Source organism: Cyprinus carpio, unplaced genomic scaffold, assembly GCF_018340385.1.
Source record: "Cyprinus carpio isolate SPL01 unplaced genomic scaffold, ASM1834038v1 S000006615, whole genome shotgun sequence".
Taxonomy (NCBI): Eukaryota; Metazoa; Chordata; class Actinopteri; order Cypriniformes; family Cyprinidae; genus Cyprinus; species Cyprinus carpio.
The window spans coordinates 384,372-402,369 of NW_024879254.1; the positions used below are offsets into that span (position 1 = coordinate 384,372).

The window sequence follows — 17,998 nt, forward strand, 5'->3', positions numbered from 1 at the left end:
AGACACTGCAGAGTATTCTCAAGATTTTCATAGTTGCCTAGAGCAGGTGTATCTCTCAGAAATCCAAACCTCTGGGGATGTTTCAGGATGTTGTAGCAGCGAGAGTTTGTCTCAATTGTATTTGGTAGCTCATCAAAATTTAAAAAATTACCCACAAATTTTCCTTCGCTTTGCAGAGCTCGTTTGACACTAGTGTAAACTGCATCACCTTTCTGTAAAATGCCATCTAAATCGAAACTCTGTAGCTCATTTCGTTCACTATGGACTGCTAGGAACATTAAGGAATTACAAGTACACTGACGGCCTCTGGAGTACATACTGTACCTCGCATCAGTCCCCTGACAGTTGAGACGCTTTTAACAGACAGCACGTACGGGTTTTCCTCACTCATACCTGATACAGAGTTGGTACTGTTACTGGTGCCCAATGAAGATTGTAGCTTTCTGCGCTGTTTCTGTGATTCACTCCTCTTTCCTTTTCTTGGCATGGTGATGTTTCAACACTGGGAAGTAAATGTAATAAATACAAGAACAATGTATTTAATTACTGATTATTGAAAATATACTGATAAATGGAACTCAAAGGTAATATCTTATCAGTTATGTTGAAAAGTCAATGTAGTCTTCAAATCAATGGTTCTTGAAGAATGTAGAACAGTTTAGAAGTAAATTTAACTCTCTTTTACTATTTCTGAAGATGCAGATTAGATTTTCTTACCTGTGGTTTGAGATCTTGATTGATCAAAGTGTGATATGGGTGTAAATCTTTGTGTTATTGAGTATGTAATCAAGAGTGTATCAGAATGTATCAAGAATCATAGATGATCATAGATCAAAAATCATGGGATTTGGCCTTTTTTTTTAAGATGCGTTTGCAAGCTAAGGTTAGGTGCATAAGGGGTTAGTAGCAGATCTGAATTTGCATCTTGCAGATTGTAGTGCGAGCAAGCAAAGCAGCAAGCAGTGCAGCAGCATTTGATGTGCAGGCCGGTTATCAGTTTGGAAGAGAAAGGATGGAAGAAGCATTTTTTTAAGTAAGTAAGCAGGATAAAGTATTGAGTGAAGAATATAAAGGTATGGACAGGAAAGGACAGGACAGGTGAAGACAGACACCCACAGAAAGAAAAAAAAAAGTCATTTATATTGTTAAATGCAAATTGGCAAAAGAAAATTTTCATGAATTTGAATTTAATTATTATTAGTATTGTTCATGTTATTAGTAAGCATAATAACAATAGTAGGGATACACCGAAATGAAAATTCTCTGTCGAAACCAAAAATTCTGCATGCACATCGCCGAAAACCGAAACAGCTTTTTAATAATTATTTATTTTATTAAATAATATTTAAAAAATTTGCAATACTTTTTAGTTTAATGCAATCATTTTAATGATACTGAGTTTTAAAAATACAAGCCAATAAAATAACCACACTTTTATTGAAGGCAACAGTAAAATTTGCCAAAAAAATATATATTAATATAGAATATCAATATATTATTTTTATTCAGTTCTATGCAACTGAATCAGATTTTTATTATTTTTTTTTTTTTTACTAAAAATCCAAATAATGTATAGCCCTGAAAAGATATTATTATCACAGCATCTAAGCAGAGCATAGCAGGGAGCAGATCAGTGAACAAAGAGGGTAGCGTCATTTTACCACTGTTGCCTTGTACAGCCAATATAACACCATGCTACAGCACAGTAGCATTATTGCAAACAGGAACAAGCGCACTACATAGAAATTTCCTGTTGGCATGTAATTTGAGCAGATTTTGCTGTTCCATTGAGCATGAGCAGCACATGAGCGGAATGCAGATTCATAGAGCAGAACCGAGTGCTGCGTCACACCATGCAGTGATGATAGCTAGAGGAGAGTGAAACCTGCGTGCTAAACACTGCTGGCCGATGTGGCATATATTTTTGCCCGTTTTTCAATTTCGGTGCATCCCTAAACAATAGTAACAATAAAAAACACACTATTAATATCACTTGAACAAAAATTGTAAGAAAGTTACTTACTGCAATTGAAGGTGGAAAGGTTTTTTTTTTTTTTTTTTTTTTTTTACACTTTTTTCAAACTGATAAATCATTGTTTCTAGCTGTGGATAACCCCTTTAAACTTGATAAATGTGGCATATTTTCTTACATTGAAAAAGACATATTCCATCTACTAGGGAGAATTAAAGAAAAAAACTCTCTAGTGGCATGGGTCTGCTGTCCCATAATAGTTCATTGTCATTTTGTAACAGCAGTGACTTTTTTTTTCCCCCCTAATGGAACCTTGTTAATAAAAATAAAATGCATGCAGACTGAGAGTACTAATATTATAAATTACTAATGGCTATGATTAGCATGGTACAGTAAGTTTAAATGGATACTTACATAGACACTCAAAGCAGCAATGTCACCTCTGGAAAAAAAGGAAAATAAATAACTATTGAACAAAAAAGAAAGCAAACCATGCAAGAGAGCTACTGTATATTTGAATCTAACTGTTAATGTGTTGAATATGAATATAGACTACCTTGAAATGAAGGTGCTGATGGCCACAGTTGGAAGCAGGGAGGAAAACACAGAAAGACGACAAAATCTAAAAAGAAATAAGTTCATCTTTATCAGCTAGTCACAATTATTATGCAAATGCTAAGGGCTTAAAACAGATAGTATTACAAGGATGCAATTACTGTTGTTATTCTTATTATTATTACCAGGCAAGTCGCTTAAGAACTAATTATTTACAGCAACAGCCTGACAATGATCTGACAAGCAAAGACTACAGATTTAGCAGATTTACAGACAGAACAAAGAAATTACTTGTATATGTCTGTTGTTTATTCTGCTTTTTTTTTTTTTGGTTTTTTTATTTATTAGTTTTTATAATAAATGATTTTTTTTATAAGTATGTTTTAAGTTATAATTATCTTTGGTGGATTTGATGATGTGTGTCACTTCCGTGCGGGATTTCTTGCCCTTGATGTATTGAGGCTCATATTTAAATTGAGCTTTTGATCCTCTTTCAGGCATATGATCAGCTAGAGACAAAAAATAAGGAAAATCTGACCACGCCCCAAGCCACACCCCAGCACTCATTAAAAATTTAGCACATTAAAATATATCTCTTATATTGTAAAAATACATACTGTCCTGTAAAAAATTAAATTCAGCATTTAATAATCATGACAACAATATAATAATACATTATAATAAAGTACTATAATATATCATGGTAACGTATATAGAATTGTTATTATTATTAAAGTACTTTCCAAAAGTTTGGAAACATTACAATTATGAATGACTTTGAAATAACTACCTTCTGCTCATCAAAGCTGAATTTATTTGATCAAAATAAAGTTATATATATTTATATATATATATATATATATATATATATATATATATATATATATATATATATATATATATATATATATAAAATTTTCAAATTTAATATATTTAAAAATGTAATGTTATTCCTGTGATGCAAAGCAGAATTTTTCATTACTCCAGTTTTCAGTGTCACATGATCTTTTAAAAATCATTACAGTTTATTTAACTCTCAAGAAACATTTCTGATTATTATCAATGTTGAAAACAATTTTGCCGTTTCATATTTTGTGTGGAAATGATGATGCACTTTATTCTTCAGGATTTTATGATAAATATGAATTGTAATGAACAGCATTTATTTGCATTTATCTAATATATTAATTAAATTTGTTAATGCATTTATTAAATATAAATAATTTTAAATGTCTTCACTCAGTTTTTTGTCTCTTTCATGCATGATCAAAATTATTAATTTCTCTTATACAAATGTTTGAGTGGTTTCCACAAAAAAATATTAAGCAGCAAAACAGTTTTTAACATTTATAACAATGAGAAATGTTTCTTGAGCAGCAAATCAGCATATTAGAATGATTTCTGAAGATCATGTGACACTGAAACTTCTTTGTAAACAAGTTTTATAAACGTTTCTAATGACGAATGTTGCGTTCCCAATTGCAAATTAAAGCGGTTCAAACCAAGCGCAGCGCTAATAGTGAATCACAACTAAAAACAGTAACAGCAGACCTGCATCGTGTCACACTACAGACTATTATATAAATACAGCACCACCGTTAATTTTTTGACAATCTAAAATTCTCACCGCCATTCATAAAAAGTCACCGGGTCGAGTAACAGATTTCAGCGCTGAATCTGCTCGCGTTTGGCGCTTTGAATGATTTTAACTGTCCTGCAGATGGCGCCGCGAGCTCGTGCAGCGCTCTCAGGGCCATTCCGTCCGTAATGTTTCCTTTCGCAGTTTATTTTTAGGTAATAGCTTAAGGCCATTTTGCGGCAATTTCAATCATCATGCAGTGACCAACCTACCACCCCCCCCCCCCCCCTCTCCTCCTATGGTCGTCCCCTCAGAGGTCGGAATATCACGGAAATCACACATACACACAAATTCACATCACTGCTCTTTATATGTGAGAAATAACCAACACTGGGGGGATATCAGTGACTGCTTTTAACAAAACGAACAAAATATACGGAAGACAGAAACCGTTAACGTTACACAACTTCCTGCAGTTCCCTCAGGAGACTAATTATCGTAATGACTAACGGAAATTATAATTTAATTCTTGTTTCAGACGTAATAATACATAAATAATCAAGTTTAACTGCAACGCATTCATTAAGCCCAGAAACATTTTTATAATCTTTGATTGAATAACTACCTCAGAAATCGTTCAGTATTCACCTGAAGAGAAGACCGCCAACCGATGAATGACGGCTTATTAGTTATGCAGTTGTCTCATTGGCTATAATTAATCACGTGACGAAGAGCTAATAACGGTCATAATTTGTTTAAAATTATAGTAGCCTACTGAGTATTACTTTAAGTTCATTTCAATACAATATATTATTATAATAAATACAATTCAAACCGGCACAGATGTTTTATGAATTCATATTTTATAACCAATATAGTTTGTGGAAATGTATTACATAATTTCAAGTTCGGGTTTATTTATAAATCACATTTAAAAATAACAACAAGTGCTGTACAATGTATAAACATAATTAAACAATATCAAAAAGCAACAACAAACAGATAAAAATTTATAAAATATGAATAAAAGCATGCAAGATAAACTATAAACAACTTAATAACCCCAATAGTCTAAGGCAACACCACAGGCGAAAGAATAAATTAGTCTTCAATCTAGATTTAAGTGTCCAACATGGATTGCATTCCACTGTTTAGGGGCCTGCAAAGGGATTGGCAATTTATAATAAAAAAAAAAAATCATAAAAATAGGTTAATTTAAATATATACATTATTATATTTACAATTCATTAAAAAATATGTTAATTTAAATACATCACTATCCTAAATAAAATTCATTCAAATTAAAATAATTACTTTTCAATACATTATAAATACAATTCTTAAAAAATAATTAAATTAAATTACATTTTAATTGAATTTAAAAAATAATTACATTTTAGTACATTAATACATAAAATTCATTAAAATAAGTTTATACATACTTCATAATAAATAATTAAAGAAAATTTAATCTAAATACATTATAATGAATAAAATTGATAGGCATCAGATGTTCTGCAGAAAAAAAAACAAGACAACAAATTAACCATGCTAGCTTATTTTTTTTACATGCTCTTTCTGTTTGGTACTCAATTTTTCAGTTTTCCCCACATAAATTTTTTTTGTGTCTTTTTTTTTTTTTTTATTATAATGACTTCCATTGGCATTTATATCAGGCTAATTATATTTTTCCATCACTGAACCCAACATGTGCAAAACACTGGATTTAAATAAAAACATGTTTTGGCCCATTTATAAGTCTTTTTAACTAGTGAGGACCAGCACGATGTCCACACTAGTTAGTTGTCAAAATAATTCATATGAGTGAGAACATTTGACCCTCACAAATGATTCAAATCTGTACACACACACAAACACTCCCTTCTGTATTCTTCGCTCTCCCCCTCTTCTTCGGAGGGGGAGAGAGGGGGAAAAAGGGGGTCTTGTCATGTGCCTCGGCGACATCATCTGATTGGACTGCTGCCAAGTTCAAGGGCACTGACCCACTGACACCCTCTCATTTGATCACTCTGCAACAACGGCAAGTCAGCCTATTTCCTAAGGTGAGTCACTTTCTACTGTTCTACCAACCATGTTAAAAAGTTAATCAATTATTTCAATAAAATTATAGTGATTGGGCCTATATATATATATATATATATATATAGGTATATATATCAAGATATATATATAATATATATATATTACTTAGTGAATAATGAATGTAAAGAAAAAAGTAAAAAAAGAGAGAGAATCCTGTCCAGAGATAACAAGTTAAAAATGAGGAGTCCTGTCAGAGACTGCCCTCTTTCCACTCTCTGACAGACAAAAATAATTTTATGAGGTAAATCTTCACTGTACAAGAAATATTTTTAATGATCTTCAGTAAATAAATCAATTAACTGAGTAAAAAAAACATTTATGTGAAGAATGAAGTAAAAAAAAGAGAGAAATCCTGTCAGAGACTGCCCTCTTTCCACTCTCTGACAGACAAAAATATTTTTACTGAGGTAAATCTCGCAGCACTGTACAAGAAATATTTTTAATGATCTTCAGTAAATAAATCAATTAACTGAGTAAAAAAAACATTTATGTGAAGAATGAAGTTAAAAAAGAGAGAAATCCTGTCAGAGATGAGGTTAAAAAAGAGAAATCCTGTCAGAGACTGCCCTCTTTCCACTCTCTGACAGACAAAAATAATTTTATGAGGTAAACTTCTTCACTGTAACAAGAAATAATTTTTTAATGATCGTTCAGTAATATTAATACATTCTTTTCAAATATAAGTAAAAAAAGGACAAACCTTTAAAAACCGTCTCTTATGCTTACCGAGGCTGAGAAGATTTTATTTAATCAAAAAATGACAGAACAAGAGAGCAGAAATCTTGGGTGTGTGAAATTATTATTACAATTTATAAAAAGGCAATTTACACTACCATTCAAAATCTTTTGAAACAATATACACTACCTTTCAAAAATTTAGGTATTTTTGATAAAATAAATTCAGCCTTGATGAGCAGAAGAGACTTCTTTCAAAACATAAAAAAAAAAAAATCAAACTGTTTTCATTTATATATTTATTTAGTTTTCACAAGTACCTTTCTCTAAAAAAAATTCTTTTCCTCCACGAATGGCATCGTCAACTCGTCCCCCGGCATGTTTAAGGTGCAATGGCGTGGACACCCATCTTAAACCGCCGCGCACTTGGACCTAATGTACTAAAAAGGGGGAAAAAAAAAAAAAAATTAGTAGGTAGCGAAGGTTAAAACAATAGTGGGTTTTGTGCACTTACTGACGGAAGACAACAGTTTACTTAAAATAAAAAGATGGGCTCACCCCTGAATTTGAGGATGGGGTGAGTTTACATTTTAACAGAATTAAACACCACTGTCCACACATACCGGACAAATGTATTTATTCGTAAATGGTCCTGGAACGATGAACTAATTTAAGACCGTGGCGCCAGGACGATCAGCGAAGAGGCACAGAAGGCTGCAAAAGAAGCCCTGTGTCCACCTTCACCCCAGCCATGACAGGTTGAAGAGGTCGACATATTTTCAAGGGGAGGCTACCTCAGCCTCCAAGGCAAGATTCCAAAGAATTGATTGAATTGCTATCTATTTTCTTGTATCAAACATTTTTTGCGAGTTTAATTCATTCTTTTAAAAGTTTTTCCTGGAAAAAACTTACGCAGTTTAACATGTTACCTCTCCTATCATCCTTTTTCCCACGTCAAGTTACCTGAATAGAGAGTGATCTGAACGGTAACGAAAATCAAACATAAAAAACACAAAAAAACAAGGAATCAAAACATAAACACAATGATTTGTATCATAACAAGCACTATACAAATAAACTTAATTGAATTGAAGTTTTGAAAATAACCGGGTCAGAACAATAAGTGCACAAGTATTTCCTGAAAAACGAAATATAAAGACACCTTACATATTTTACATTTAACATAGTAAAGTGATGATGCAAGAATCTAAATCGGACATCTTCCCCAGACACATGTATAAAGATTTAGAATCATTTTAAATAAATGTGGAGTAGCACTGCATGATTAACAGCAGATTTTTTCTATCTATCCATCTATGGTAACACTGTAGATTATGGAACACAGTATGGAAGTTGTAGTGGTTATGTTTAAGTGTGGGGTACCAGAATATGGTTAGATCCAGAATAAAGCATTAATATGTGCTTTGTAAGAACCAATAAACAGCCAATATGCTAGTAATATATATGCTAATAAGCAATTAGTTAATAATGAATGTGTTCCCTAATCAAAGATTAATTAACCTAAATTGGGTGAATTTAATAAAATAAACATTCTAGGAACAGGACTGTGAAATGCTACTCACTTGAATTTTAATTTTCTAGCTGCGTGGGGTGAGGATGACACGCACTCTGTTTTCTAATCAATGGATCTTCACCTGAAGTGTGGAGAAAAAGTTTTTGAGGTATCGTTGTGGAGGGATGAGGCCCTGAGGGACCTGTATGCAGGTGACGATGTGGTCATTACCCATCTTCGTCCCTGCATCCTCAACGACGGCCGGGGAAAATTTCAGTCCTCCACATACACCTCTGTGAAGGTACATAATGCACAACTAATCCATCTACTAAGTCCATAAAACATGCATTTTGGAGCTGCAACTGTAAATGGCAGTTATCCCATGAAGAAAAGCCAGAAATAAACAATAAATTAATCAAGCTATATTTACTTTGTTTGATACTTAACAATAATTAATTAATTAATTAATTGATGTAATTATTTTAAAAAGTAGCCTGCTTATATAATTTAATAAAAATGAACAAAATAAATTTGATATAATCGTGATGCATTATTATATCGAACTGAATTGAATCTACTCTTAAGTGTACATACTTTTTGGTCATAGTATAAGCAAGTGAATTGGGATGCAGTGTAACACTTGAAACTTCCAGTACTCATTTTATTTTATTTATTTACTTTTTTTTGTAAAACTTACAGATTGCTATGGGGCAGGTCCAAGAAACCGAAGTGGAAATAATCGGTGTCTCTGAGATCCACGACACATGCCACTTTCTCACGAGTGACTCCGTGGTCTATGCAATCCCTGAGAGCATGTACTCAGGCAACGAGGATGACCTGATCTCCAGGCTGCCCATGAGGCTTATCCTAAAACACATCAACCGCCGTGTTTTAGAGGTTCATTCAGTAAAGCAGTAAAATGTAAATAGTTATCTGTTTACATATACAGTACAGACCAAAAGTTTGGAAACATTACTATTTTTAATCTTTTTGAAAGAAGTCTCTTCTGCTCATCAAGCCTACATTTATTTGATCAAAAATACAGGAAAAACAGTAATATTGTGAAATATTATTACAACTTAAAATAATAGTTTTCTATTTGAATATACTTAAAAAAAATAATTTATTCCTGTGATGCAAAGCTGAATTTTCAGCATCATTACTCCAGCCTTCAGTGTCACATGTAACATCCAGTCTATCACATGATCATTTAGAAATCATTCTAATATTCTGATTTATTATGAGTGTTGGAAACAGTTCTGCTGTCTAATATATTTGATGAATAAAAGGTTAAAAAGAACTGCATTTATTCAAAAAAATAAAAAAATCTAATAATATATATTTTAATAATATATTTTCTTTAATATCACTTTTTATCAATTTAACACATCATTGCTGAATAAAAGTATTGATTTTATTTAAAAAAAAAAGAAAGAAAAAAAAATTACTGACCCCAAATTACTGACCAATAGTGTATATTGTTATTACAAAATATTTATATTTGAAAAACATAGCTTCTTCTTCTTTTTTTTTTTTTTTTTACTTTTTTATTCATCAAAGTATCCTAAAAAAGTATCACATGTTCTGAAAAAAATATTAAGCAGCAGAACTGTTTCCAACTTTGATAATGAATAATCATATTAGAATGATTTCTAAAGGATCATGTGATAATGATCCTAAAAATTCAGTTTTGCATCACAGAAATAAATGATAATTTAAAGTATAATAAATTTAAAACAATTATTTTAAATTGTAATAATATATCACAATATTACATTTTTTTCTGTATTTTTTTTTTTTTAAATCAAATAGAGGCAGGCTTGATGAGCAGAAGAAACTTATTTCAAAAACATTAAAAATAGTAATGTTTCCAAACTTTTGAGCTGTACTGTATCTGTCTGTTTAGTTTGTGGGTTTTTTTTTTTTCACTTTTTAACATTTGATGTTTTCTCTGCTTGAAGCTTTTCTTTTGTTTGTTCATTTTTAGTTTGTACATAGTTTGTTCTAAACCGTTTGTCAGTAACAATAAAAACATAATTTTGTGTTTCCACAGTAGATGTCTTCTTTACCATTCATATCCTCTAACATCTATATCTTTAGTTGTGTCACTTTGAAGATTAACCAATGTCTTATGGGTTTGGAAAGACATGAAGGAGAGTAAATGGTGACAGCTTTTACAGAGAAGCACATCCTTTAAGACACTGTACTACTGAATGTAAAACAATTTGTCCTGCTACTAGAAATTATAATGCAATATCTAGATAAATCTGAAGAAATTATCTAATTGTGCCATTATTCACACTCATGGCACTACAAGTTACAATAATAATAATAATAATAATAAAACTACAACCCTTAACTTTTGTCCTAGAATCTCACAAACTGTGCACACATTTTTTCCCTTTTTGACCCATGAAACATGCTAAATCTGCTAAGTGTCAGAATCTGGATAACTAATTCCCCACTGGTTTCTTTTGCGATTTTGCCATGGAAATCTGCATTTTTTATATTTATTTATTTAGTTTATTTATTTATTTTTGTCGAGGTTTATGACATTTTCACTGCAGCACTCTACAGTGCTTACCAAACAGAAGAGTAATTTACTTACCTGTGGTACAGTGAAGTATAGATGATGACAGAGTCGGCAAGCCAAATTCTCATGGATGTGAGGTGTGGCAACACGATGGGAATAGAAAAAGAAAAGTTCAAATCTTCCAGCTACACAATTGTGAAAGTACACAAATATAATGAAAAACACATTAACATGCTTAACGTTATATATTTTCAGTGCATTTAATGGGACGTAACGATGTAAGGACTGTCAATAGCATTTTAACTAGAGAACTAGCGTAACGCCATCGGCCGTCACTTAGCATGTCATAAATAAGGTAAGGAAATTTTATTTGCTCAAAACACACGCTTAATCACCTCTCAGAAACCCTTTTCAGTACTCACCTGAAGTGAAGAGCGATATCCTGCTGCACCGAGGAGCACCCCGCAGCTCCACTCTGGCGCCAAACCTGCGGCCACAGGAAGTGAGGGGCGGAGCTTATATATTAAATAGAGTTGTTCTTATTTGTATTTGATTTGATTTTGAGTTTTGGGTAATGTTTGTGGTTTTTTGGGGTTTGTTGTTTTCGAAAGTGCTGGATTTTTACAAACAAAGCTGGCTACAATTTACCCATAAAACACCGGAAGTGGCGCATTCCATGGACGAAAATATATTAACCATATTATTAGATCATTTCCTAAGACTGCACGATATAGTAAAACATGCACGATATATTAAATCAATTTTTAAAAAATGTTAGTGTCTATTATTTACACTAAGTCTACCCACCAAAGTGTGATTGGGATAGTCAACACTACAAAAGACGGCGGTTAATTATCGGCTCATGTGGCGTAACAGGAAAAAATCTGCGATGTAATTATTTTGATGTGACCAACACGGGTTCGAATCTGCATTTTGCCGAACTTTATTCCTACCTTTTCAAATCTCAAATCACATCAGAAAACCATTTGTTTTAAATAAAATGGAGGAAATCTACATTATAATAAGACAGATGGCTGCTCATCAAATTAATTAGTCCAGAAGGGATGGCATTAACTACTGTAAAACATTCTTTATATTTTACTGTGACTGATCTTCAGAAATATTTCTCAATTGTGCATATACGTCATCAGTTTGTTCATTATCATTTTCACAACATATTTTAATATTTTACACACTTTGCATCAAACATATTTTTAAATGAAAAAAAAACGCACTGTAAAACGACGATACAACTTAAACATGACTAATTTAAAGATTTGTTTTATCTGATAATTAATGCAAAATAGATCATAAAAATATACATGGGATGCTTATAGACAGATAATCATTTATGCAACAGATCTGTCACAAAACAGATAATACATTTAATAAAAATACACAGAGAAATACAAAACACCAATATTTTAATTAATGCAAACCTACCATAATTGCATTGTTAAATTGAACAGTTACAATTATAAATTATGTAACATTAATAAAACATATACATGCAGAAATCTGAGGATCTCATTTGACAGTCGCTAACCTTATGATCTTATAAATAGCAGTCAGAACAGAATCAATTCTCTGAAAATGTACGGTATTACACATTTGAGTGGTTTGTGATTGAATTAAGAGATCCCTATTGTGATGAATTTCCACACACGAGATACGCAATGATGAAGGAAGGATGTTTTCTCTTATCTTTGCTATGTTCGCACACCGGGCGAAATATCGCCCGAAAAATCGCATAGACAATGCATTGCGGCCAACTTTGACGGATCATAGCTCCGAGAGAGAATTTGGCAGAAACATGTGAATCACCACATTTGGAGAGGCTATCAGGCTGTGCGAGGACATACCCCGCAGTGGGGTATAAGTTGTACCCCTGGGGCGCAAGAGCCCCCCAAAGTTGCCCCATAGACATACTATGGTGAGGTATCGCCCATGAAACAGCGCGTTTTTCCTACTATGGTACTTTACGTAGGAGTTTTGCATTGAACTTAACTCTGGATCACAATGTCATAGAGACATGGGGGTGGGCTCATTTTACTCAGGCAACCAATCAGTCTGTCAGGATCATTGTGAAGCAGTCAAGCCATGCCCTAGCAACCATTTAGGGTCCCTTAGTAACAAGCTCCATTGACTTCCATTGAAAAATATCAAATTAATATCTTTGGATAGAAGTGTCATAGAAACATGAGGGTGGGCTCGTTTGACTCGGGGCAGCAAACAACCAATCACGAATCACCTTCAAGACTTCATAGCCACGCCCTAGCAACCATTTGAAGCACCCTAGCAACCCAAAGCATACAGTGATATCTTCAAATCTGAATATCATAAAGGCATGGGGGTTGGTTTATATCATTCATACTGGAAAGCAGCCTTTGGAGTATCTACATTGGCAGCTGCCAGCCACTCCCTAGCAACCAAACAGAGTACCCTAGCAACCGTTTTGCAAGACCTATCTCTCTGCATCAAAACATCGTAGAGACATGGGGGTTGGCTTATATTGTCAAACATCCTTTGGAGTATCATCATTGGGAGCTGCCAGGCCACTCCCTAGCAACCAAACAGAGTACCCTAGCAACCATTTTGCAATCTATATCTCTGCATCAGAACAATGTACAGACATGGGGTTTGGCTTATACAGTCAAGCAGCCTTTGGAGTATCGTCATTGGGAGCTGTCAGGCCACTCCCTAGCAACCAAACAGAGTACCCTAGCAACCGTTTTGCAAGACCTATATCTCTGAAATCATCGAACATCGTTGGCGGTTGGCTCTTTTGTCTCATGCTAGCACACTGGAATTCCAACATGCTAGTCATGCTAGCAGTGAATAGCTACATGCTAATAGTGATTAGCTAAGAGATAAATCAGGCTATGAACTCTATAAAAAGACCTAAGCAACTGAGGGCCGAGTTTTGCCACTGCAAGCACCACTCACATTTTCTTCAGGAAATGTACATTCTAGTTAGTGGTGCTTGCCGAAGGCAAAGCATCACTTGTATTATCTCACATACTTACTTATTCTTCTTTTTTCTTCTTATAGATTCCGTACAAATTTCGGCGCGTAACTAGTCCCGCAGTTTTTGTCACAGACCCGCAAAAGAGGTGTCAAATCGTGCGGCCTATTCGGGAATGGTGTGCTATGACTTTTATAAGCGATCGGGTGTACGATGTTCGCACACCGGGCGAAATATCGCCCTAAAAATCGCATAGACAATGCATTGCGGCCAACTTTGACGGATCGTAGCTCCGAGAGAGAATTTCGCAGAAACATGTGAATCACCACATTTGGAGAGGCTATCAGGCTGTGCGAGAACATACCCCGCAGTGGGGTATAAGTTGTACCCCTGGGGCGCAAGAGCCCCCCAAAGTTGCCCCATAGACATATTATGGTGAGGGATCGCCCATGAAACCAGCGCGTTTTTCCTACTATGGTACTTTACCTAGGAGTTTTGCATTGAACATAACTCTGGATCACAATGTCATAGAGACATGGGGGTGGGCTCATTTTACTCAGACAACCAATCAGTCTATCAGGATCATTGTGAAGCAGTCAAGTCACGCCCTAGCAACCATTTAGGGTCCCTTAGTAACAAGCTCCATAGACTTCCTTTGAAAAAGATAAAAATAATATCTTTGGATAGAAGTGTCATAGAAACATGAGGGCGGGCTCGTTGGACTCGGGGCAGCAAACGGCCAATCACGAATCACATTCAAGACTTCATGGCCACGCCCTAGCAACCATTTAGAGCACCTTAGCAACCCAAAGCATAGAGGGATATCTTAAAATCTGAATATCATAAAGGCATAGGGGTTGGTTTATATCATTCATACAGGCAAGCAGCCTTTGGAGTATCATCACTGGCAGTTGCCAGGCCACTCCCTAGCAACCAAACACAGTACCCTAGCAACCGTTTTTCAAGATCTATATCTCTGCATCAGAACATCGTACAGACATGGAGGTTGGTTTACATGGTTAAGCAGCCTTTGGAGAATCATCACTGGCAGCTGTAAGGCCACTCCCTAGCAACCAAACAGAGTACCCTAGCAACCATTTAGTAAGTATTATATCTTTACAACCGAAAATCGTACAGACATGGGGGTTGGTTTATATTGGCAAGCAGCCTTTGAGTATCATCATTGACAGATGCCAAGCCACTCCCTAGCAACCAAACAGAGTACCCTAGCAACCGTTTTTTCAAAATCTATATCTCTGCATCAGTACATCGTACAGACATGAGAGTTGGTTTATATTGTCAAGCAGCCTTTGGAGTATCATCATTGGCAGGTGCCAAGCCACTCCATAGCAACTGAACAGAGTACCCTAGCAACCGTCCTGCAAGACATATATCTCTGAATCAGAACATTGTAGAAACAAGGCGGTTGGCTTTTTTGACTCATGCTAGCAAACTGGAATTCCAACATGCTAGTCATGCTAGCAGTGAATAGCTACATGCTAATAGTGATTAGCTAAGTGCTCAAATTGGCTAACAACATGCTAAGAACTCTATATAAACTGCATAGTGACCATCTGTGACAACTACCAACCACCTAGTAACAGCTTAGCAACTACCCCGGTTACCATAGCAACCGCCTAGCAACCACCCAGAGCACCCTAGCAACCGCCTAGCAACACATTAGCAACCACCCAAAGTACCTTAGTAACTGCCTAGCAACCGCCTAGCAACCACCCAGGTTACCATAGCAACATCCTAGCAACCACCCAGAACACCCTAGCAACCGCCTAGCAACATCTTAGCAACCACCCAGGATACCTTAGCAACTGCCTAGCAACCACCCAGGTTACCATAGCAACCGCCTATCAACCACCTAGCAACACCTTAGCAACCACCCTTAGTACCTTAGCAACTGCCTAGCAACCGCCTAGCAACCACCCAACCACCCTAGCAACTGCCTAGCAACCACCCAAACACCCTAGCACCCCACCGCCTAGCAACACCATAGCACCCCCCAAGTACCCAAGTCACTTAGCAACTGCCTAGCAACCACCCAGGTTACCATAGCAACTGCCTAGCAACCACCCAAACCACACCTAGCCAACCGCCTAGCAACCCCCTAGCAACACCTTAGCAACCACCCCAGCAAGCAACCTTAGCAACCACCCAGGTTACCATAGCAACTGCCTAGCAACTGCCTAGCAACCACCCAGGTTACCATAGCAACTGCCAAGCAACCACCCAGCAAACACCCTAGCAACCGCCTAGCAACACCTTAGCAACCACCCCAAGTATCTTAGTAACTGCCTAGCAACCACCCAGGTTACCATAGCAACCGCCTAGCAACCACCCAGAACACCCTAGTAATCGCCTAGCAACACCTTAGCAACCACCCCAAATACCTTAGCAACTGCCTAGCAACAACCCCACCCCTTTACCCATAGGGAACTGCCTAGCAACCACCCAGAACAACCTAGCAACCGCCTAAAAACACCTTAGCAACCGAGCGCCGAGTTTTGCCACTGCAAGCACCACTCACATTTTCTTCAGGAAATGTACATTCTAGTGTTACTATTACTATTCGCCCTGAAAAACTTTTGGCGTGCTACTCCTTCTGCACTGTTTGTCGTAGACCCATGAATGAGGTGTCAAATCGTGCGGCTTATTGAGGAGAAGTGTGCTATGACTTTTGTAAGTATTTGGATGTACGATATTCGTACAGCGGGAGAAAAAATTGTGTGAAAATATCCCATAGACTTAACATTGGAAAAATTATCTGACATCATATCTTTGGATCAGAAAGACATAGAGGCTTGGGAGTGGGCTCTTTTGACTCGGCCTATCAAGCAGTCCATAAGTAGTGACATAACTACTTCATAGCCACGCCCTAGTAACCACTATAAGCACCCTGGCAACTGTTTAACAACATTTAAAAGCTGTATCTCAGCAAAACAACAATATAGAAACACTGGTTCTTGCTTTTTGGATTCAGGCTGACAAATAGTCTTTAAATATCACCCCATATACTATATAGCCACACCATAGCAACCATTTATAGCACCCTAGCAACAATATAGCAATATAAACTACTAATATCTCGGCTCCACAACATCACACAGACATCATGGGTGGCTACAGGGCGCAGAGTTTTGCCACTGCAAGCACCACTCACATTTTCTTCAGGAAATGTACATTCTAGTTAGTGGTGCTTGCCGAAGGCAAAGCATCACACTTTTATCTCACATACTTATTATTATTATTTCGGCGCGTTTATTTTTTTCCCCGCAACATTTCGGCGCGTAACTAGTCCCGCAGTTTTTGTCACAGACCCGCAAAAGAGGTGTCAAATCGTGCGGCCTATTCGGGAATGGTGTGCTATGACTTTTATAAGCGATCGGGCGTACGATGTTCGCACACCGGGCGAAATAACGCCACAAAAAAAATCGCATAGACAATGCATTGCGGCCAACTTTGACGGATCGTAGCTCCGAGAGAGAATTTATTATTTTGCATGTGAATCACCACATTTGGAGAGGCTATCAGGCTGTGTGAGAGCATACCCCGCAGTGGGGTATAAGTTGTACCCCTGGGGCGCAAGAGCCCCCCAAAGTTGCCCCATAGACATACTATGGTGAGGGATCGCCCATGAAACAGCGCGTTTTTCCTACTATGGTACTTTACCTAGGAGTTTTGCATTGAACATAACTCTGGATCACAATGTCATAGAGACATGGGGGTGGGCTCATTTTACTCAGGCAACCAATCAGTCTGTCAAGATCATTGTGAAGCAGTCAAGCCATGCCCTAGCAACCATTTAGGGCCCCTTAGTAACAAGCTCCATAGACTTTCATTGAAAAAGATCAAATTAATATCTTTGGATAGAAGTGTCATAGAAACATGAGGGTGGGCTCGTTTGACTCGGGGCAGCAAACGACCAATCACGATTCACATTCAAGACTTCATAGCCACGCCCTAGCAACCATTTAGAGCACCCTAGCAACCTCATAGCATAGAGGTATATATTATTTTCTGAATGTCATAAAGCCATAAGTGGTTGGTTTCTATCATTCATACTGGCAAGCAGCCTTTGGAGTATCTACATT

General features: G+C 36.1%; 2 long non-coding RNA genes across 3 annotated transcripts; both read right to left on the minus strand.

The window, feature by feature from the left end:
• Positions 1-357: 357 nt before the first annotated feature.
• On the minus strand, positions 358-5,398 carry LOC122144203. Its single transcript, XR_006159603.1, has 5 exons — positions 4,732-5,398; positions 2,529-2,594; positions 2,387-2,414; positions 718-924; positions 358-502 (listed from the first exon to the last, which is right to left on the minus strand). It is a non-coding gene; the product is annotated as an uncharacterized LOC122144203 (long non-coding RNA).
• A 3,130-nt stretch (positions 5,399-8,528) lies between these two features.
• On the minus strand, positions 8,529-11,480 carry LOC122144206. 2 transcript variants are annotated; one of them, XR_006159605.1, is made up of 4 exons: positions 11,353-11,480; positions 9,095-9,264; positions 8,629-8,690; positions 8,529-8,539 (listed from the first exon to the last, which is right to left on the minus strand). It is a non-coding gene; the product is annotated as an uncharacterized LOC122144206 (long non-coding RNA). The 2 variants fall into 2 exon arrangements; XR_006159604.1 differs by lacking the exon at positions 8,529-8,539 and having other exon boundaries at positions 8,552-8,690.
• Between the last annotated feature and the right edge of the window lie 6,518 nt (positions 11,481-17,998).